General features: G+C 34.5%; 1 pseudogene; it reads right to left on the bottom strand.

Moving 5' to 3' along the window:
• Window positions 1-5,561: 5,561 nt before the first annotated feature.
• The window catches only part of LOC109117513, a 20,948-nt pseudogene continuing 4,147 nt past the window's right edge, over window positions 5,562-22,362 (bottom strand).

Genomic DNA, 22,362 nt, shown 5'->3' with positions numbered 1-22,362 from the left:
AAAAAAAAAAAAAAAAAAAAAAGAAAAAAAAAAAGAGCCAAGAACAACAAAGTCAATCTTTTAACATTGTCTTGCTCCCCTGCCTGCGCACCACCAGCTCCAGCAAGGAAGGTAGCAGGTGCCCCTGAAACACCCCCCCAACCCAGAGCTCTTGATTGGGCCTTGGATCCACGCTGCAGAGGCATAGGTGGTCATAAAGGGTATTTTTCTGAGCTCCCAACTTTGAACATCTTTAAAGAAAGGGCAGGGGAAACCTGTAATAGAACTGTGTGGAGTTCATGCAGGCCAGAAGAGGGTAATTTTCCTCTTAACATGGAGATGGAAGAAAGATGTACCTATTAGGAAGAAAAGATGAATGGCTTAGAAGACACACTCCGAAGGAAGACCCACTAAGTAAATAGTAAGAGTTTAGGAGGAGATGGGGGTGATGGAAAAAAGGATGTAGCTGTAGAAATAAATGAGAAAAATTTTCTGGGATGAAGACATTAATATTATGTAAAATTTTACAAATTTTCTGGTAGACTCAAAGAAGAAATCATACAATTAAAAATTTTTAAATATTAAAAACAATTCATTTCAGCTTCTAAAAAGAAAAATAATACCTCAGTAAAGAAATAGAATCAGATTTAGAATCATTTTATTAAGAGCAAATAATGGAAGATAATCAGTTTGCTGGTTTATGACTGAGTAAAACTTCAACTCCTGCATCTATATCATCTAGATCTTCTGAGGAATTATTTGGACCCAGTGGAATCCTGGCTTGGCAGGAAGCTTGGAGTGTTGGTAGTGCTTAGGAGGCAAGATCTGGGAGTAACAACTATCCTGAAATAAGAGTCTAATCCTTCTGGTGGAGACTTGTTCCTTCCGGAATGTCACTGGTGCCCCCAAATGGTACACTGTCCAGAGCACTGGAATGTTAAAATGCTAAGCTAATAAATGAAAAATGAAAAACTATGAATATAATAGAAAAGAACATGAATAGGTAACATATACTTAAGTACAATGACCAATAGATATAAGGAAAAATTATATTGTTTGAATATCTACAAAATTACTCATAAGAACTATTATTTATTGTTCAGCAAATATTGAGCAAAATGATAATAATCAATGTTATTGAGGTTGTGAACAAAGAAAAGTCTCAAAATGCTAATGGGAGGTTTTACTGGTAAAACTTCTGGAAGACAAATAATTTGTCTCTCAAAAGCCTTTTTAAGATATATGTTCATTTTTGAGCAGTGATCCTACTATTAGGAATTTTTCTCAAAATAATATTTAGATGACACTCAAAGGGTGAACTTTTTTTTTCAGCTTTAATTGAGTTTATCGGTACATTTAAGGGATACAGTACAGTTACATTCATTATTGGGATCTTGTACCTCTACATGACAGGTCTTGGTTCTCATTTTTTCCCCTTGTCCCTGCCCTCCCTTCACCCACTCTTCCCCTCTCCATCTACAATCACTTTATTTCCATCTTTTCTTTATCCCACATTTTTTTCTTTTCCTTTATTACCCTTCCCATATCCATCACACCTTCCCTACACCTTTATCCCCTTTCTTCTGATTTCACAATGTCAGTAATCTTATTAGGATCTTATGTATTACTGCAGTTTATTCACACCAGAGAAACTATTTGGTATTTACACATGTGTGACTTATTTACTGCACTTAGGAGTATATCTTCAATACATATCCATTTTCCTATGAATGAATCTATTTTCTTGTTTTTTATGGCTGAGTAATATTCCATTTTATAGAAAAACAACAACTTCTTTATCCACTTTCCAATGGATGAGCAAATAGGCTGTTTCCAAGTTTTAACTATTACAAACTGTGCCGCTAAAAACATGGGTGCACGTACATCACTGTGATATGATTCTTTTAGTTCTTTTGGAAAGATACCCAGCAGAGAGATGGCTGGGTCAAATGGAACCTCTAGTCCCAGCTCTTTGAGGTATCTCCATATTGATTTCCATAGTGGTTGCACCAGTCTGCAAGTCCACCAACAATGGAGAAGGGCTCCTTTCTCCCCACAACCCCGCCAACATTTGTTATTGTGTGATTTCTTGATAGCAGCCATTCTTTGTGGGGTGAGGTGGAATCTCAGTGTTGTTTTCATCTGCATCTTTTGAATGACCAGTGATGTGGAACATTTTTTCATATATTTACTTGCTGCTTTTACTTCTTTATATGATAGATGTCTGTTCATTTTAGATGCCCATTTTTGAATTGGTTCTTTATATTTGGGGGAGCTGATTGTTTTGAGTTCTTTATATATTCTAGATAATAGTCCTTTGTCTGAGGAGCAACTGGTAAAATTTTTTTCCCACATTGTAGGTTGTCTCTTAGTTCTGCCAATGGTTTCTTTTGCATTACAGAAGCTTTTGAATAAGATGAGATCCCAGTTTTTGATTCTATCTGCTAGTTCTCATGCTACTGAGGATTTGTTCATAAAGTCTTTTCCTATGCCAGTGTCTTCCAGAGTTCTGCCTAACTTACCTTCCAGCAAGTTTAATGTTTCTGTTTTAATACTTAGATCTTTAATCCACTTGGATTTTAATTTAGTGCATGGTGAAAGATACTGGTCCAGTTTTAATCTGTGGCAGGTTGAAATCTGTGGCATTTTTTGAAGAGGTTATCTTTCCTCCACTGTGGATGGTCAGCTCCTTTGTCAAAGATGAGGTAGCTGAGTACATCTGGATTTGTTTTTGTGTCTTCCAGTCTGTTCCACTGATCCTCAGGCCTATTTCTTTGCCAGTACCATGCTGTTTTTATCACAGTGGCTTTGTAGTATAGTTTCAAATTGGGAATTGTTATACCTGCTGCCATGTGTCTGTTGCCTAGTATGGCTTTTGCTATTCTAGGTCTCTTCTGGTTCCAAATGAATTTTTTGATTCTTTTTTCTAGCTCTGTGAAATATAGTGTTGGAATTTCAATTGGCATTGCATTGAATCTGTATAGCAGTTTTGGTAGTATGGTCATTTTCACTGTGTTGATTCTTCCTACCCAGGAGCAGGGGATATCTTTCCATTTTCTTATATCCTCTTCAATTTCCTTTTTCAGAGTGCTGTAGTTTTCAGTGTAGAGATCTTTTGCTTCTTTTGTTGGATTGATTCCTAGATACTTCATTTTTTTGGATGCTATTGTAATTTCTGAAAGGGTGAACTTTGAGAGAGATAGAAATAGTATTGCTAATTGTGGCAAAAGTTAATAAATGATTGAACTGTCCAATTAGCAAAGTTTTGTTTAATTGTGATACTGCATAACTACAATGGAATTTCAGTAGGTCATTGAAATTATTAGGTAAATTTTATGCTGACATCATGCAGAAGATGTCTATGATGAACTGATGAAAAAGGCAAATATAGAAGCTTATGAAATTACAGTTTTTATTTAAAAACAAATCTATGAGTATCAAAGTTTTGAAGAATATGCAAATAAATAATATTTGCCTATTATTTGTGTGGCAAAGTCAGGCTTTTTTAAAACTTGCATTTAAAAAATGTTTATTTTTGTTAGTACAGATTTGTCATACACAATGATCACATTCATCATGGGAATTTGTACTTGTATATAATATATTATAATTCATTCTTTCTCACACAACTTACTTTCTTTTAGATTTTCTCTTCCTCATTCACAAAAGCTCTCCTTCCATTTTTTCCTTGAATTCTCTTTTTTAAGATCCCATTGTCTCTTCCTTTAAAGCCCCTCTTCTTGTCCTTTTCTTCCCCTTCTCCCTTTTTTATGAGCAAGTTCTTGATATTTCCTAATATCTACCCTCCATTTTTCCCTTTACTTACACTTTGGGTTTCTCACTTCAGAGACACATTGTGATATTTAAAATATGTGTCTGATTTATTTCACCTAAGATTACAGTCTCAAGATGCATCAATTTGCCTAAAATGTTTAGCCTTCTTTATGACAGAATAGAATTGCATTGTATATGAATACTATAGTTTCTTTATCCATTCATCTGTTGTTGGGCATATGGGCTGTTTCCAAGATTTAGTTAGGCATTTTCTTTTATACCTTATTCTATTCTTTGTCTACTGAAATTTCCAATTTTTTGGAACAGCAGATTACTATTGTATAACATCCTAATTTTGACACAATTGTTTAAGATATATTTCAAGTTTTCAAAATTCTACCTATTTATTACTGAGATACAAATATATCACATATTTCAAATGAAAGCTGGTGATTTAACTCAGTGGTTCGGCCGCCTGCCTTGCAAGTGCAAGGACCCGAGTTCAATTCCAGGTATCAAAAAAAAAAAGAAAGAAAAAATTTAACTACATTTAATTAAATGCTTCATGCATGTCATAAGGCATTGATATAATAGGTTGGAAAAGAACTATAAAAATGAATTTGTTAAGAATATATATGTATATATGTATATATAACTGAAACAAGTAAAATAATATCAAATATAGCATTAAAATTAGGAATTAAGATACTGATTCTATTTTTCCTTTTAGCAAATATTGCCTGTATTTCTAGTATTCTCATAAAAGTAGTGAACATGTAAACATCTATCTACCTACCCAGATAAATAGATAAATAGACAGATAGACAGACAGATAGATATAGACAGACAGATAGATATGGGTTTATCTATAATTTTAATCACTTTATTTAAAAACATTTTTCATATGTAACACATTTGAATATTAATTTTATAAATAATAAATATAACAATCTCATTTTAGAACACTTGAAAAATAGAGACATTGAAACAAATGTCAGCACCTATTAATCTAACACAATGACTGCACTTGTTTTTAGAGTTTCATTTTAGTTGTTTTCTCCCATGGGTTTTCCTCCAGAGTTTTAATAGTAGTACACATATCTATTATGAATCTAATTTTTTCAATTATTGATAATACTTTAAACACAGGAAATATTCTTCCCTGCTTCCACACTGATTAGTTCTGTGGTGATGGTGAAGGGACACCCACCTGCTTACTTGTTAGCTCTCTTACACCACCATTCATACAGGAGTGCAATCTTACCTGCCTTGAGTACAGCAAGAAAAAACATGACTAGGAAAGATTCAATAATTTCATCCTTCAGTTTCATGAAAAGTGCTGTGACTGCCAAGAGTACAGCCTTAGACAATCTCAGTGATGGCATTTGTTCACACTCCATAGAGGGAAGAAAGCTGCTGTGCCCACTGTTTTCTGACTGTAGGATGGTGTGTGTTCTATTCCCCCATGCACTAGGTCAACATAAGCTCCTCTGGTCAGTCTGCACTGAGAGTGGAAGCCTGAGCTTATTTCTTACAGAAGAAAAACTACAGGAGACCATGTAATAAATAATTGTAACTCAACCATGTCACAAAATCTGGTCAAAAACCATTCATTCAATTGTTGCCTCAGTGTCTATGAGCAATGTTTTGCTCCTTTTGATGGAGGATTTCAAAGTACTTACCATAGTTGGAGCATGGTTTGTACCCTCTGAAGCTCATGTTGAAATTTGTTTATCAAAGGGCCAGTGCTGAGAGGTGGTGAGATCTTAACAGGGGACTCAGTCTTGAGAAGGGTTAGTGACATTCTCTTAGCCTGTACGGCAGTGTAAGGCCACCTGAGGGCTTTGTCTGCTCCACACACCCTGCCCATTTCTGCTACACAGGAAGCCCAGCATCTGCGGAACCATGGCCTTGGGCTTCTCAGCCTTCAGAACCAGGAGCTTAACACATTTGTTTCTTCTATAAATGATGCAGCCTCTGGCATTCTGAACAACACAGAAAACAGATTAAGACACTCCTTTTCTCCATCGCTTTTCTTTTTCAGATTATTAACATTTTATCTATTTATTTTCATAGGAATTGTAGGTAAAGTTGCCAAGATTTATCTATGACTTACATTCCCAGAGCAAAATCCTGTTTTAACTGAAACAGATCCCCACATACTACATTTTAGTCAGTAAATTTAGCCTGTTTCTTATTTAATTTTGAACTATTTTTTATTCTTCTTTCAAATTTTACATATTATAACTATTATTCGGTTATTAAATACCTAAGTAGATGTCCAGGACAAGAATTGTAACACTGCTCTGTGAAGGTGGAGAAACTGTTGATGCGTTCCTTCTTAGATGATTAAATATTTCTTAGTTTTCCATGAAATTCTTAAAGCTACACCCTAATGAGCCATACAGAATGGTAATATTGTTCATTCTATTTTAAATTAGGAGATGATTTCTGGCAATGTTTTTTTTTTATAAAAGCTTTTAAAAATAACTTTTGAATCACATCTGAACATTTTACTTTGTAAAACAAGCATTTCTTTAAAAATTTAATTTATTGGTACATTCTAGGTAGACAGTACAGTTACATTCATTACTGGGATTTTGTGCCTTTACATGCCAGGTCTTGGTTCTCATTTTTTCCCTTGTCCTCAACCTCACTTCACCCTCCCCTCCCCTCCCCCCTTCAAACACTTTAATTCCATTTTTACATTTTTTCATATTTTTTTCCTTTTCCCTTATTCCCCCTTCCCTATCCTTCTCACTGTCCCTACACCTTTGGTCCTTTTCTTCCTATTTGCTCATTGTCCCATTAGGATCTTGAGTACCATTTTAGTTTTTCACACCAGAGATACTATTCGGTATTTGCATATGTGTGCCTTATTTATTTCACTTAGAAGTATATCTTTTCAATTTTTTTTTATGTTGAAACAGAGTCTCACTAAGTTGCCCAGGTTGGGTTTGAACTTGTGATCCTCCTGCCTCAGCCTCCCATATAGCTGTGAATCCAGATGTGCACCACAGTGCCCGGATGGTATTTTTAAAAATTGAAAATATAGCTCAGTGGTTTGGTGGCCTGCTTTGCAAGCGCAAGGACCTGAATTCAATCCCCAGTACAAAAAAAAAGAAAGAAAGAAAGAAAGAAAGAAAGAAAGAAAGAAAGAAAGAAAGAAAGAAAGAAAGAAAAAAAATTGAAAATATAAAATCCTATGAAAAATTTTTTTTGCCTAATTACTTCTGACAGTACTGCTGTCTCTTATTGTCTAAGAGGGATCAACTCCAGGACTTCTCACTACTAACATTTGAGAATGCTGGAGTCTCTTACATAAAAAGGTGTAGTGTTTGCATATAACTTATTTACATCCTCGTGTATACATTAAATCATGTCTATGTTACTTATATAGTGCAGTGCAAATGATATGTAAAGAGTTATGCTGTATTATTTAGAGGGTAATGAGAAGAAAGAAGTCACTGCATTTATTCAGTGCAGATGCTTTTTTCCCTTAGGATATTTTTGATGTGGCATTGTTGAATCTGAGACTATAAAACTTTAGTGTATAAAGTGCTGATTATGATTTAAAGTTGATGTTACTTAGATTTGATTTCCCATTTTAACCTATAATTTTATGAACTGTATAAAATAACTAAAATAGGAGAGTACTTTAACCTTATTTGACTACAGGACTATTTTGTGCTTATTTTTTTAATGAATGTCTATATGGTAGATTTTTGATCTGAGACTAGCTTATAAGTAAAGCCTATAGCAATTACTGACCTGTTGTTGACAACAAATATTTACGAAAAATCATTTTACTTACCTCATTGCCTGGAATGACATTTGCTATGCCCTTGAAAATCCTACTTATTCTTTAAGCACTTGAGAAATACAGCATAAATGACAACAGAAAAAAATAATAATTTCTAATGAAGGTAATGATGATGTCATTAAAGATTTTAATGGTAAAATATACTTTAAAAATTTATATTAACAAATCATTTAATCTAATCCTGATTAACTTTATGGAGATGTTAGCAAAATGCATATTAATTATGACTATAAGATCTTATACATGAAAATGTAGTTAGTTGGACTCCCACACAAAAAGTGTTCTTATTTGAGCTTTGCTTTCTGAAAATAAAAGATTTATAAATACCTTACATGTGTCACTTTTTTATTTGTCCTTAGCAAATTTCTTTCCCTAAATTGAAATTGCTTTTCAGATCGCTGTTTCCCCAGAGGTTTCAATTAAGTTCAAACATTATCAGGCTGTTGGTGTGACTGTTACATGCTGAGATACAGCTGCAGGGGAATGTGGGCTGTAGTCTGGGTTTGGTAGAATTATTCCTAGATGAGAAATTAATTGGCCTCCCAGTCAGTCTTCCTGACAGCTGACTGACCAGGGAAAATAGGGTTCTCAGAGAGGGAGAGAAGAGGGCATCTGAAGAGACAGGATGAGTGTGGGGGCTGGGCAAGAAGGGGCTTTGAATGGAAGGCGAAGGGAGAACGTTGATCCAAAATGTGAATTTTAGCTTCCAAGTTCAGGGTTTGTAGTTCATAATCTGAGTTCAGTGTGAAGAGATTAGTCAGTAGTTAGAAAATCATTTATTTTTTAAGGATGTAAAAAACAATCTTAATTTTAGTGTAATACAAGTAGATATTAGGAAAGAAAATATTAAAAACACTTCTGTGAAAAATCAAAACAAATTCATAACAAAATAATTGGAGCATAACAATGGTTAATATACCCTGTATCGTGATCTAAAAAGAATGGTCAAAAAGTTACTAAGAGTACAAGTGACAGACAGAAAGAGATTCTCACAAAGATGAATCAAAGCAGTGAAAAGGCAAAACTTTCGTTTTCAATGAATAAAAGAAACCACCAGTATAAATGAAACAAATTAGCATTCATCTTAAAATATTGTTGAAACAACAGAATAGATAATTTAGGAAGTTACTTGAACTTCTCTCTGCTTCCTGTTTATCTCTTTTATGTTTTGCACTCTTCCATACCCCTCTGTTTCTCACATAAGAGAAGCCATGCAATATTTAAGCTTGTGTGTCTGACTTATTTCACTTAACATTATGGTCTCAAGTTGCTCATGAATGCCTCAAATTTATCTCTATGGCAGAGTAGGTGTTCCATTGCATATAAACATCACATTTTTTAATCCATTCATCTGCTGATGGACAAATACTCTTTCTAAGATCTAGCTGTCATACATTGCGGGTATGCATGTATCCCTGTAGTAGGATGACTTTAATTTTGGGGGCAAGATATTTAGAAAGGGGATAGCTGGATCAAATGGAACTTGTATTTTCAATTTTTTGAGGAATCTCTCCCCTGATTTCCATAGTGGTTATACCAGTTTACATTCCCACTTACAGTGTAGAAGAATTCCTTTTCCTTTACTAGCATTCATTATTATGGAATTATTTTAATGATAGCCATTCTCTCTGGGGTAAGATGGAATCACAGTGAAGCATTAATTTGCATTTCTCTAATGGCCAGCAATGTTGAACATGTTTTTCTGTGTTTATAGGCCATTTATATTTCTTCTGAGAAGTGTCTATTTATTTCAGTTGCTCATTTTCTTTGAGTCTTTTATTTTGGGGAAATCTGATATTTTTGATTTCTTTATATATTCTAGATGTTAGGCCTCTGTATGATGAATAGCTGGGCACCTTTTTCTCATTTTGTATGTCATCTCTTTATTCTGTTGGTTGCTTCCTTGGCTGCTATGCAGAAGCTTTTTAATTTGATATGATCACATTTGTTGTTTCTCAGCATTATTTCTTGTACCATTGAAATTCTGTTCAGAAAGTCCTTGCCAATGGCTGTGTCTTGAGTATTTTGCTTATTTGATTTTCCAACAAATTAAGTGTTTCTGTTTTAACGTTTGGATCTTTGATTCATTTTAATTTTAGTTTAGTACATGGTAAGGGATATGGGTCTAGACTCAAATACCGGGCACATAGATATCCACTTTTCCCAGAACCATTTATTAAAGAGGCTGTCTTTTCTCTGGCATCTGTCTTTTGCCCCTTTGTTAAAGATCAAATAGTTGAATATGCATAGGTTGTTCCTGCTTCCTTTATTCTTTTCCATTGATCCATATGTATGTTTTTTCCCCAGTAACATGGCCTTTTATTCACTGTAACTTTATAGTATAACTCAAGTCTGGGATTGTAATCCCTTGCACTTTGCTCTTGTTACTCAGGATTGCTTTTTCTATTCTCAGTCTCTTCTGGTCCCATATTAATTTTAGGATTGTTTTTTCTAGATCTGTGAGAAATGCTGTTGATATTTTGACTGGGATTGCATTAAATATATCAGTTTTGGAAGTATAGCCACTTTGATTATATCGGTAGTCCCTAGTCAGGAACAGGGGTTACTTTTCCATTTTCTAATGTACTCCTTGATTTCCTGTCTCAGAGCAATGTACGGAATTTCCATTGCAGAGGTCTTTCACTTCCTTGATTAGGTTAATTCCTAATTATTTTATTTTTTCTTGATGCCATCACAAATGGCATTTTTTTTCTAATTCCTTTCTGAGTGAGTTTGTTATTAGGCTCTAGGAATGCTATAAACTTTTTTGTGTTTATTTTCTATCCTGCTACATTGCTGTATTTGGTTATGAGTCTTTTGGTGGAATTTTTGGGGTCTTTGAAGTAGATCATGTCATCTACAAATAATGATACTTTAACTTCATCTTTTCTATACACGTTCCTTTCATTTCTTTCTCTTTTCTGATTGCTTTGGGTAATATTTTGAAGATTATGTTGAATCAGAATGGTGATAATGGACAACCTTGTCTTGCTCTGGATTTTAGAGGAAAAGTTTTCAGTTTGTCCCTATTCAATATGATGTTGGCAGTAGATTAGTCACAATAGCTTCTATCAGATTTAAATAAGGTCCTTCTATACCAGTTTTCCTCATTTTTTTTTAATCATGGTTGAATATTGGACTTTGTCAAAAACTTTGAGCATCTATTGAGATGATAATGTGGTTTTTGTCTGCTTATGGGATGAATTACATTTATTGACTTGTGTATGTTTAAACATGTTTTGCATCCTTGGGATGAAGCTTATTTGGTCTTGCTATATGATCTTTTTAATGATTTGCTGCATTCTGTTTGTTGGTATCTTGTTGAAGATTTTTGCACCTATATTTATTAGAGATAGGCCTGTAGTTTTCTTTTTTGCCTGTATCCTTGTTTGGTTTTGGTAATGCTAGCTTCCAAAAATGATTTTGAGAGTACTCCTTCCTTTTGTTTTCATTTAAGAGTTTGAGGAGTATTGATGTTACATCCTCTTTAAAGTTATTATTGGCAGGGAATCCTTCAGGTCCTGGGCTTTTCCTAGTTGGTGGGTTTTTAAGAAATTACTACTTCAATTTCATGGCCAATTATTGGATTATTCAAGATTTTTAAATCTTCTTGGTTCAGTTTTGTAATTCATGTGTATATATACTCTTCATTTCTTCTGAGTACTCCAGTTTTTTGGAATATGGGCTTATGAAGTAGTTCCTAATAATTTTCTCTATTTTAGCAGTATCCATTGTTTTTTCACCTTTTTCATTTCTAATTTCTTTGATTTATATTCTTTCTTTTGGTAATATTGGCTAAAGGTTTGCCTATTCTTTCTTTCAAAGAAGCAATTCTTTTTTTTTTTTTTCTTTTTTTGAGACAGAGACTCACTGCATAGTTCAGGCTAGTCTTGAACACACTATGTAGCTCTGGCAGGCCTTGAACTCACAGCAATTGTCTTGCCTCAGCTCCTTGAGTACTGTGATTACAGGCCTGTGTTACCCTGGTGTATTATTTTTGCCCTCATTTCACTGATTTTTGATTTTTGCACTTCCCTTACTTATACAAGGTCTAGGTTAGAATTGTTTTTCTAGGACCTTGAGACACATCATTAAGGTGTTTACTTGGGCTTGTTCTGTATTTCTGATGTAAGCATTTATAGCAATAAATTTCCCTTTTAGGACTGCTTTTGTCATGGGAAAACATGCAATATGAAATATATCTCCCAACCTGTTAACTGTAGGATACACTGAGTTCTTCTTCTCTAGAAATCAAAGAATGAGTCCTAGGAAAGATGGAGGTTAAAAGTAGGAAGATATTTATTGATAGGAAAGCTCCTGAGAGTTCAGGAAGGGGTCTCGAGTGGGTAGCCCAAGGACTCTACTTTGCATAAAAGTTTTATAGGGTGAAACCCATGTGGGCACAATGTGGGCCAAAGTCATGAATATCCAACGAGGTTACAAGTATAGTAATGGTGGCCCAGTTGGGAAGCAAGTCATGTAGTAAGAGTGGATGGAAAGAATAAGGATTCTCCTAGGAGGTGGTGGGTCCAGAGGTCTTTGGTCACTCCCTGGGTGGTCGATGCCTATCCATACTTCACTAAGCCCAGTTCTTTGAAGAAGTATGTGGGTCTGGTCATCTTGTGTTCATCTTGAAGCCTGTTTTTTAGTTGATGTGCCACTGTAGTGTGTTTCACCTTTGTCCTGGCCCTTTCCAGGACTTAGCTCCCTATCTGACAGCCTATAATATTTCTACATTGCTCATCTATCTATAATACTTTCACTGTGTTCCGTAAGTTCTGGGTATGTTGTACTGATATTATTATTTCATTCTAGGAATTATCTTATTTCTTCCTTAGTTTCTTCTGTGACCCATTTTTTTCAAGTCTATTAATTTCCATATATTTGCATATTTTCTATAGTTTTTTATTATGATTTCTAGTTTCAGTGCACTGTGATCTGATACTATACATAAAAAATTTTCACTAATTTTGCATTTATTTAAGCATGCTTTATTAGCTAGTATGTGGTCTATTTTGAAGACTGTAACATGTGGTGCCAGAAAGGATGTGTATTCTGTTGTTATTGGGTAGAACACTCTGGAGATATCTCTTAAGTCTATTTGATCAAAGGTTTGGTTCATCTCTAATATTTACAAGCTTTCCTGTCCTTTAAGGTCTGTGTTGAGAAGTCTGTTGTAGTTCTACCATTTGAAGAGATTCATTGCTTTTCTCTAACAGCTTTCAAGATTATGTTGTGTTATTTTTCTGGCATTTTATTTATTTTGTTTTGTGGATATTTTATTTTGTTTTTGATCTTGGCCCTTTGGAGGTTCTACTTTTTTTTCACTTATCCATATGTTAAATTATTTTTCCAAGTCTTTAATGTTTTCTGCTATTCTATAAAATTATAAACCTTTGGTAAACAGGTTTTTTCATACCTTTTTGCTGTCTTCTGATTTTTCATTAATTCTCCTTAGTCTTATGCTGCCTTCATTGCATCATCCAGCAGCTATTGGATCAATTTTTCATGTTCTGTTGTTTTTAAAATATGTTTTGTTAACTGATCACTAACCACAGCCCTGTCTTCACTTGACACTTGGTCCTCACATGGGTCACTTCTGCTGCCCATATTTTCCGTCATGTTTTCAATTTTCTGGATTTCTGTTTGTAACATTTTTACGGATTCCTATTTTTTTTTATCCTGGATTTTCATGGTTTGCATCTCTTTCTTAAGCTCCACAAGATATTTATTAGTATCTTCTCTAGACTCACTGATCACTTGTTTCATTTAGGTCACTATCTCTTTAGTTATAGCTTCTTTGAGTTTGCCAAGCAGCTTATTGAACTGTTTTATTACCCCTTTTGATACCCTTTCAGACATTTCTACTGTGTGGCTAATGATATCCTCCTTCTCAATGCCCCCTGGATTGGCTTTAGGGAAGCTGTGAGTTTTTGGAGGAATTTTGTTGTCTTGTTTTCTCTTGTTTTTATTTTTTGTTTGTTTTCTGTGCTGAGGTTGGCAGTTTCTTTGGCCCAGTACTTATTTCTTCAGGAATGAACCTCTGTATTGCTTATGAAGCACAGACAATGCAGATATTGGCATACAGAGAAAACCAACTGACAGCACCAAGTATGTCACCTTGAAATAGTGGTAAAGTCAGTGACCACAATGGTGTCAAACTCTAAGAACCATTCATGAATCATCCCTAACCAAGAAAAAGAGGTCCATGATTTTAGTGTAGACATTTAGGTAACAGTAAATAGTGTTAACTATAGTAACCTAGATAGTGACATATAGTAAATCAGACCACTAATTTCTGCTGGATATAGACAGCAGTGCAAAAGCTCAAGCAGACCACTGGACCGAATTCTATCTCCTTCAGATCTACCTCTCTGAAGTTGACACCCAACAAACTTCGCCTTCCATCACAGAATGAAGGCCCTGTGATCTCCCTGAATTTGAGCTTGTCAGAGGATCTCAGGAGATCTGTATCTCTCTCTCACCCTATCCAAGCCTGTCTCCCAAGACTCTGTCTCACTCTTTCTCTGTGGTAGAATAAAATTTCAGTCCTGGAGCAAAACTCTACTCACTGGGTGTTGGTCTCATCCTCATCAGTGTTTTGGTTGTCCCCTCTGCTGCCCTGTGCTGCAGACATGGGAGGTGTTGGTGTCAGTGGCAGGGTTAGAACCAGGCTTTTCTCTTCTTCCACTGGGCCCACAACAACCAACATCAGCAGTGGGAGTGGGTTGAGGGCCTCTCTCCTAACCCAGGATGCCTGAGGCTCCAGTGTTGGTGGAAACAGGAGTTGCACAGGGCCGATCTCATCACCCATAGGATGGCCTATTTGTGGAGTGAGGCAAGGACTTTCTCTCTTTGTGGGCCCATTATGAGTCCCTGTCAGTGATGTGTGTAGTGTGGGACCTCTCTCCTTACTTGCAGGATGCCTGAAGCTCTGGTGTTGGTGGGGGTGACTGGTCTTTTGCTTCACATGAGGTATGGCAGAGTCATTTAAAACTGTCTTATCGTAAATCATACTGCTAAATCTATCTTAAACTTTGTCTCCACTTTATCATATGATTATCCAGTGGTAGGGCTTGAATTACCATATAAAAAACTTCCAATCTTCAAGTTCTTTTCTGTACATTTTTATGCCTCAGTCTGTTGCCTTATTTGTAAAGCTAGATAGAAGATATCAATTTCTACCCTTTTTGATAAAATTTTCATTTAAATAATGACACTTTTAATTTTAATATTGTAATCTTTATTGTAAGCATCAGAGCCAATCATTTACTTTAATGTATAGATTTAGTTCAGGGTTTGAATCAAATTGAACCCCACTGCAATTGCCAAATTGCCAAATACTTTAATATGATGTATTTTAGTCTTTTGTTTCCAGAGATTTACTTTCATGAAGTGTAAAGAATTAAATAATTACTGTCAAGTTGCAGCAATATTAATCTTTCCCACTATAACCACACAAAACAGCAAAATTACTCAGTTTTACCGTGCTTCTTATACATTCTAGTTATGAGATCCATCAAGTCTGACATCTTAATTTTGTTCTACTCTTCCACTGCTGCATTTATTTTTATGTAATTATGAGCTGTCAAAGGTCCCTTTCATAACAACAGATTTAATTCGCTTCACTGAACTTAATGAAATTCATGTGCATGAGTGAATTTCACAGATACATTTAAATTCAGCACCTGAAATTATTATTTCTAATGTGGTATAATACTTTAAAAATGAAGGCCTTTGAAGAAGGCACATCATAGAATCATGACAACTATAGGTTAAAAGACACAAAAGAAGATAGTAGATTTTATTAATTTAATTCTGTTTTATACATAACTTATTGCATAAATGATATTCAGTTCTAACATTTTCAGGAAGGCTTTTGTAAATTTCTTTGAAAATATGTTCTGCTGTCAGAACCAGTAGCTTCAGTTTGCCTTTTATATCATCCTATATGAAATATTTTAGCCCATTCAGTATTTCCATAAAGAAACCACTTCAAGTTCGATTCCTGGTACCAAAACAAAACAAAACAAAAAAAGAAACCACTTCAGTCAAGCTCTTGTGTGTGTGCATTTCTGTGTGTGTGTGTGTGTGTGTGTGTGTGTCTGTCTGTCTGTCTGTCTGTCTGTCTGTGTTTGATCTCATTGTGTTAGGCTAGCCTCAAACTTCTGGACTGAAGAGATCCTACTGCCTCAACCTCTTGAGTAGCTGGTCTCTGGAGTAGCTGGCCACTGCATGGGGCCTCTTTGTGAATTTTAAAACTACTTCAAGGTTTAGGGGGTCCAGCAGAAGAGATAAACTTTAGGAAGCACAACACTTCTGATACATTTCGCATCCTACACTTTCACCCTGTACCTCTCCCAAATTTCCTTTATTTATTGCTTCAAATACCTCTCTGTTTCTTGTGCAGAATGGATTTTTTTTTTCCTGAGATATTAACACCAGCCCACATCCGGCCTCTGAGAAGAGAGGAGACAGAGTTCCTAGAATTTACCTTGACAAACATTAAACTGCTTGCCTGAGCAAAGTCTTTAATCTTTATCCACCTGATAGTTATAAAGAAGTCTTGATAATATTCATTCCTTGTATAGTTACTTTATAACAAACTTTTATATCAGCTTTACATTTTCACTTAATTATGCAAATGGGGCTAATCTTAGCAGAGTATATAGCTTTTTAGATTAATACTTATTTCTGTGCTATGTAACACATTTTCCCCTTCCCTCCTATTTCCTTTCCTTCTTTTTCTTTCTCCTTTTGCCCACCTTCTTTCTTCTTTCCATCAATCACCTTACTTTGATGGTTTATGCTCAGTATATAGGACATGCTACTCCTATATAGGTGCTCATTTCCAATTATTTGTTTTGTTTTCAACCACTAAATGTATTATGCAGTAGTTATTACACTTGTACAGTGATTTATAGCCTGATTAGAGTTACTTTATATCTAATAAGAACTATGAATTGTTAACTCTGTTGTATATGGTTTGGATCTGAAGTTTCATCTAAAGGTCCATGTGCTAAAGGTTTGGTCCCTGCCTATGGGGCTATTGGAGGTAGGGGGAAACCTTTAAGAGGTGGGGCCTAGTGGAAGGAAGTAAGGTCCTTGGATGTGTGTCCTTGAAGTATTTCAGTGCCTCTCTGACTCTTTCTCTCTCTCTCTTTCTCTTTTTTCTCAGCCATCAGAAGGTAACAGATGTCTTCTGTCATTCAGTTCCACCATGATGTACTGTCTCAACACAGGTCTTAAAATAACAGGACTAGGGCCAGTGATTTAGGGTTCTACTGCCCGCCTCACTAAGGGCAAGGACCCAAGTTCGATCCCCCGGTACAGGGAAAAAAAAAAAAAGTAGTCAAAATAATAGGACTAAGGGACCATGGACTAAAACCTTTAAAACCATGAGCCAAAATGAATCTTTCCTCCTTTAAGTTGTTTAAGGCATTTTGTCACAGCGACACAATGCTGACTAACATGTTTTATGTCTGAATACAGGAAAAAAATTACTACACTCAGATCAGACAATAACGGTGTGACTTTCAGTCCAGCTCTGCCACTGAAATGTTGAGTCCAGGATTTCTGAGCTTGGTTCCCAACAAGCGGACCTAACTAGGTTAAATCTCTAAGGGTTGGGTATCAGTATTCTTAGAAATTCCTAAAATTATAAGCAAAGTTCTGTGGGAGTGTGTATTTATATGGATAGGGGTGATAGCCTTCCAAAGACATTCCTTTATTTTAAAGTAACTTCATAAGTACTGTGTCAGAATCCCTATCAGTGGCCATTTTGTAAAAAAATGTATTAGTATTTCAAGCCTCTGAACTATGCTAGAAATTTAGAAAGCTGTCATGGAGCTCTGGAACAAATACAGAGATGATAAAAAATATTTCCAATAGTGTAATAGCATTACTAAATATTCTCCCTCAGAAAATGGCACTAAATATAGCAGACATAAGTAGTTACTCTGGCCTTTTTACATAAAAAGTCTCACAGATTTTTATAACAAATTGATTTGAATTAGAAATTATAAAATTTCATGGCTTGGCTTTTTAATCTATAACTTTTAATAATACATCACATGTAAATTTAGTAAACCTAAAATTTCCTCACCATGAATAAATATAAATCATTTTCAAAAAATTTTAATTTCATTTTAGCACAACGCTGCCAATATTTGTCACTGGTTGATTTCTTTTTCTTTCTTTCTGTTTTTTTTTTTGGTACTGGACATCGAACTCTGGGCCCTATGCTTACCAGTCAAGTGGTAAAACCACTGCGCCAACTCCCCAGCCTTTTGGTTGATTTCTTGATAGCAGCCATTCTTTCTGGAGTGAGGTAGAATCTCAGTATTTTCATTTGCATCTCCCAGATGACCAGTGATGTTGAACATTGTTTCATATGCCTGTTTGTTGTTTCTACAAGAGTGTAAGAAAGCACAGTTTTTATGTGGGATGGCCACTGAGCAGGTCAACACACTAAAGAAATGCCTAGATTTAAGGGCCATGTTGTGACCGAACTCTTTGCTTTGGGTTTATGCTTTCTCTGAATTGAATGATTAGCTCATTAGTTTTCAATTTTTACTTCTTAAAATAAGTTTATTTGAGTTAACTATACTTTACTAGCATTGTACAGTACATAGGATTTATTTATGTCTTTTGGTCTTTTCATTGAAAGAATACTATTTTTCCATTGCAGTCATTATGCTTTCTTGGGCTTGTTAAATGTTTGGAAGTACTTTATAATTTGATATTTGAAAAAGTAGTAAAACTTCTTATATTTCTATTTCTATGAATGTTTGCCTATTGGAACTTAAATTTTACTGCATTTCAGTGAAACAGGTATGCATAATAAATTATTCAGTATTTGTGGAGATGCTTTTGTGGGTAGTTTTTGACCAATTTTTGTGAATGTTCTCTATTTGCTTAAAAATGTATGATTTGAGGGCACTCTACAAAAGGGTATTTTGTTTAAATTATAATTGAATTATTCAAAAGTATAATTTTAGCAGGATTTGTTTTTATCTGTTAAATACATTTTCAGTGAAAGTATCTGAATTATATTACTTCACTCAATTTATTTTAATGGTTTGGTAGATTTGGAGAGGATTAGGAATGCTGTATCTTTTTGGTGATTTTTTTCTATAATTGTTATTAACCCTCTTACAGCTAATGATATTTTTACCTTAAAATTTTATTATTTGTAATTAATATTGATACAATAGTTTTGTTGTTGCATTTGCTTGTTATATATTTAAACTTTTACTAACTCTTACTATGTTTCAGGTTATCTTTTGTAAACATCAATAAGATTTAAATTCATATGTTTTACTGATGGACTAAGTCTATTTCTATAAACTGTGATTATTAGTATATTTGGGTTTATTTTCACCATCTTACTTTGAGTTTTACATTTACATTGATATTTCTTGTTTTCTATTGGAACAGTTGAATTTCCTTCATGTGTAACATATATGTTTCTAGTATTTTAGTAGCTGATTTTGAATTTCAAAATGCACACTGAGTTGTGTCTAAAGCTAATCAAAATCTTTACTATCCTTCTGAAAAAAACAAGAACCTTAAAGTGCTCAAGGCCAGTATCAATTCTGTCAATGCCTCCTTTTCTATCATTCTCTATCCACTATTTAAAAAAAAAATTCCTCATAGTATCAGTTTTAAAGAAATCATAAACACATCTATCAACTACAGTAAAACCTTCATTTGAGAGAACAATTCATTGTATAAACATGCTTACAATGCAAAGCACTTTTGTATCAAAGCAAATTTCCCCCATAAGAATGGAAAGTCAGATGATTTATTCCACAATTAAATAACCAAAATGTTAATATTTATATGAGTACAATGCTATAATATAATGCAAAATAATAAAGAAAATATAAAATATTTAAAAAATGAAGAAATCAACCTGCACTTACCTTTGAAAACCTTTGTGGCTGGTGTGAGGGAGATAAAAGAGAGGAACATTATTGTATAGGATGACTTTCACTATTACTAACAGAATCACCAGTTTTAGCTCAATGGAATCTATTTGTTTTTGTGCAACTTTAATAAGGAACCTGTCTAATGGCACTTGCTTTTGACTCCTTTTGAGTATTTTATGGAACTGTGACATTGCATTGTCATTAAGCAGATTCATTTCTCACACTGCTATGACCTTATTTCAATTCAAGGTTTTACTGTTCTTTCATTTTTAATTTTTCTTTTGGGTTTCATTCACTGCCTGCCTTAGTTTTTTCTAGGAAATTCTGTGGGTGATAAATTTTTATTATATTTGTTTTACTCCAACACATCTCTACTTAGTTTTCATGCTTAGATGACAATTTTCCTGGTTTAATGATGTTCACTTGGCCATTTTTTTCAGCATTTTAGAATTATTCTCTTCTTTGATTTCTTACTGTTGATAAGGATAAGAAACATGATTTCAAATTGTAATTTCTTTGTAGATAACCTGCTATCTCTTATTACTTTTAAAAAGTTTTTGTCTTTGTTATTGTGAATTTTGCTATATTATATGTAATAGTATATCTTTGCTTTCTGTTTACATGGCCTAGGTCTTGCAATCTAGCTTAATTTCCATGACTGGCAATTTTGAACAATTCCAAAAAAATCTTAGATATTCATTTTTTTTCAAATGTTGTCATTTTCTTTTCTTTTTACTTTGTATGCAGGAATTGCCATGGATTGTGTTAATTTTCATTTTTCTTAGCCAAGTGCTTTATTTTGGATAATTTTCCCTGTGATGAAACTTATTACTTCTTTATTTATCTCTATCACTATTGAAATTGTTTAAGTTTTTCATTTAGTTGACAGTATTGTTACATCAAGCTTATCTGATTCTGCTACAATTCCTCATATTCTTTTAGTAGTTTTTTTGTGCTCTTTTATAAATTATATTTTAATTTGTTTGATAATTTTAATATATCCATTGTCTCTATTTCATTTTTCTATGCCTGTGCTTGATTCTCCTCTGTTTTGTTTTATAGTTGTTTTTATTCATTCATTCACTTATTTGCCAATTATTTTATCACACTGGGTTATTTCCTTCTGTGATGTGTAATTTTTCTTTTTATTCATTTGTTTAAGAGACATATTTCAGTTATGAGCATAAATCTGCTGTTCTTCATGCTTTCCTTGAATAATTTTACAATAATATTTTCATGGACGAATGTATAACTTGAATATAAAACATATAATGAAATGAAAAATTATACTTTAAAAAAATCCTCATAAAACTTAAGAAGATGATGCAGTGATGAACAGTAGAGAAACAGCCTCTCTGAGATTTGGTGTCCAGACACTGGTATATAATAATGTGAGGAAGAGAAGAAGGAGGGAAATAGGTCCATGGGACCTAGAAAGGATCTAAAATGAGCATTGAGGCACATAGGGAGAGAAAAAGAGACCTCAATGCAAAAGAAGGAGGTGACAAGAAGTTCTTTCTTCCTGAGAGCTGACTCACTGTGTGGAAGAGGCAGCTCAAACCTGCATACCTGGTGACTCTGGTGATCCTAGACACCTCCACAGATAATTATACCAGAGGAACAAAGCAGTGAATACAGTGGACTGCAGTGCAGGTAAATTATTTGGGTTCAGATATCCCGCAAGAAGGAACAGTTGGCCTGCCATCTCAGAGAGGGGCCAAGTGAGCTTGAAATTTAGAGCAGGTGTAGGTTGACTCCATCTAGTGGCTCACAGTATCAGGGCGAGACAACTGAGTTCAAATTGGTGGAAGTCAATGAGTGGAGTTCAAGCTAGCAGGAGGTACATGGGGTGTTGCAGGTTGAACATATTGGGTTATAGCCTCACAGCCAGAAGCCAGCCTGAACTTCAGTAAAACTAAAAGTGCAGGCTTGCTGGGATTATCCACTACCCCACCATATAAATCTATGGCTGGTTTACTGGAATTAATCAACTTGGATCTGGGCTCTGTCTGCCCACTTTACCTTCCAGTGACAGCAGAGATATACCCTGAAATGGACATTTTTTTCTTCTCTTTTTCTCTCTCCTTTTTTTTGTCTTCTTGTCCTTAAAAAAACTGATTAAGAATTTATTTGAAAAGCTAGTAAGCAAAAATGTACTGAGCATTAAATGTAATTGCACAGTCCCCTTGGATACCATACTTGAGGTGTTAGGCCCACCTACGAAAATTCTTGTAAAGTATTTGCCTCTACTGATCACAAAGGCTTTATGGAGAGTAGAAATATTCTGGCAAACAGCTACTTCCCAAGCTCCTAGAATACAATGTTCTCTTTATCATCTCAGTGCATTCTATTTTCATGTATTTTATTCCCTCCTTGAAACAGTCAAGAGTCTCCAAATTTTTCTTTATAATTAACAGCCAACACATTTACAAAACTTAGTCTTACATCAGTACATGTACAAGTAAAATAGGAGGGATTCAAAATAGAGGGGTTAAGTCCCTGAAAAAGAACATATTTATTGACCTACAATAATTTTACACAAACACAGATGATGTTTTGGCATAAGGGAGAACATGACCTGAAATATCCCTGATTTTTTAAAACAAAAATGTCAAAGTTGAAGTTATACTTGCTAAGAAATCAAGTATTGAGAAAAAGGTATTTTTTAATAATTAAAAAAGATGGAAAAATGATGGTACATAATGCTATCAGCTTTTACTCTCTGTTCAAAATTCTATTGCCGGGGTTGGGGATTTAGCTCAGCGGTTTGGTGGCCAGCCTTGCAAGCGCAAGGACCTGAGTTCGATCCCCAGTACCAAAAAAAAAAAAAAAAAAAAAAAAAAAAAAAAAAAA

The sequence above is a fragment of the Fukomys damarensis genome, unplaced genomic scaffold (assembly GCF_012274545.1).
Source record: "Fukomys damarensis isolate Sample0158 unplaced genomic scaffold, DMR_v1.0_HiC HiC_scaffold_38, whole genome shotgun sequence".
Taxonomy (NCBI): domain Eukaryota; kingdom Metazoa; phylum Chordata; class Mammalia; order Rodentia; family Bathyergidae; genus Fukomys; species Fukomys damarensis.
The sequence above is the reverse complement of the archived record's forward strand: the minus strand, read 5'-3'. Positions and strand labels throughout refer to the sequence as shown.